Source organism: Photinus pyralis, unplaced genomic scaffold, assembly GCF_008802855.1.
Source record: "Photinus pyralis isolate 1611_PpyrPB1 unplaced genomic scaffold, Ppyr1.3 Ppyr1.4_LG5, whole genome shotgun sequence".
Lineage (NCBI taxonomy): Eukaryota > Metazoa > Arthropoda > Insecta > Coleoptera > Lampyridae > Photinus > Photinus pyralis.
This window is the reverse complement of record NW_022170596.1, coordinates 30,916,048-30,918,102: the sequence shown is the minus strand read 5'-3', so window position 1 is coordinate 30,918,102 and position 2,055 is coordinate 30,916,048.

Genomic DNA, 2,055 nt, shown 5'->3' with positions numbered 1-2,055 from the left:
AAACAAAGAACCACGATAAATACAAGTAACACAACATGCACCACAAAGACAGGTCCACCCAATAAAGTTACACGCCCTAGCACAGTTAAAAAACACAATACTTTTACTTCTCAGAAACAACCCACTCGTATTCAACCGAAGCGCAAAAATCTAAACAGCACTACTAGCTCACAAAATACTGTAATATCTCCACCAAAAACCCAAGCAACCTCACAAATACAACCTCAAGAACAAAGAAACACCATAAATACAAGTAACGCAACATGCACTACAAAGACAGGTCCACCCAATAAAGTTACACGCGCTAGCAGAGTTAAAAAACACATAATTCCTTCTTCACCGAAGCACACCACTTTATCACAACCCACTCGTATTCAACCCAAACGCAAAAACCTATACAGCACTACTAGCTCACAAAATACTGTAATATCTCCATCAATAACCCAAGCAACCTCACAAATACAACCTCAAGAACAAAGAAACACCATAAATACAAGTAACGCAACATGCACTACAAAGACAGGTCCATCCAATAAAGTTACACGCCCTAGCACACTTAAAAAACACAATACTCCTTCTTCTCAGAAACAACCCACTCGTATACAACCGAAGCTCAAAAACCTTAACAGCATCACAGGCTCACAAAATACTGCAATATCTCCACCAAAAACCCAAACAACCTCACAAATACGACCTCAGGAACAAAGAAACACCATAAATACAAATAAAAAACACAAAACTCCTTCTTCACAGAAACACACCACGTTATCACAACCCACTCGTATTCAACCCAAACGCAAAGCCAAAGAAACATTTACACAATAAACTCCATTTTATAAAATTACAGGAATTATTATAATGATTTTTTTTGTTTTGTTTTGTTTTCCTCTTTCCTTTTTTTTTTTTTTTTTTTTTTTTTTTAAGGACCCTACATAACTTCACCAGACACAGACACTAATTGTTACTTGATTTTATCCGTGCGATTAGTTAACCAGGCTAGACCTGAGTTCTCACTAGATACACTGACCATAATAATAATCCTTTATTTACTCAACAGAAAGACATAACCTTTCCAATTTCAGAGCACAAAACTACATTTTACAACTTGCAAGAGTACAATAAAGTTAAAAATAAATAAAAAATAAAAAATATGTATGATGGCTGTTTAAAAACAGTTCGCCGTCGGGGGCCTGGCATTTCGACCAATGAGGCGCTTATTCGTAGTGAGGCCGGTGTTGAAACTCCTTCCCTGACGTTCGTAACACAGATTAGGATTATATAGCTGATCCGTGCGGAGTACAGCTGGTGGGAGGACCATGTTAAATCTGATTGAAAGCCGTAACTAGAACGTGCGCAAACATGAAAGTTATTTATCAAACGTTGTAAAATTGCTGCTTTCCCGCATGTTATAAGGGTGGCACGTATAACTCTGTAACTGGAAGGTCATCGATAACCAAAATCGCATGCCGCCTAATGTGGGCTGTGGTAGGTATCCTCATCCTTGTCTGGCACGTTGTTTTGAAAAACGCATAAACGGCTGATACAAGGTATGAAGTACTAAGAGGCATTAACGAAGCACTAACGATCGCAGTCGGTTTATGTCGTTAGTGCTTCCAACAAGGGTTGGAAGCCAGCACTTTCTTAGGGAGTGTCGTTTTCTCGACAACGTCTGCTCGAGCTGATGCAAGATATGAAGCACTAAGAGGCACTAACGATCGCCGTCGGTTCAGTCGTTAATGCTTCGAACAAGTTTAGGAAGTCAGCACTCTCCTAGGGGGTGTCGTTTCCTCGAAAACGGCTGGTCAGACTCATGCAAGGTATGAAGCACCCACAGGCACTAAACAAGCACTAACGATTGACGCCGGTCCTATCGTTAGGCATTCCATTGATCGTGCTCACTTTACGGATCTTTAAGGTGACACTGACAGTGGCAATTAAGTAGATGCTTTACTTCATACGACAGACTACTACAAAATTAACGTGAAATTAATTAAATACTATTGCGCGTTCGCACCTCCAGATATAGTATGGTGCTTATGGACTTACAATGCCTGC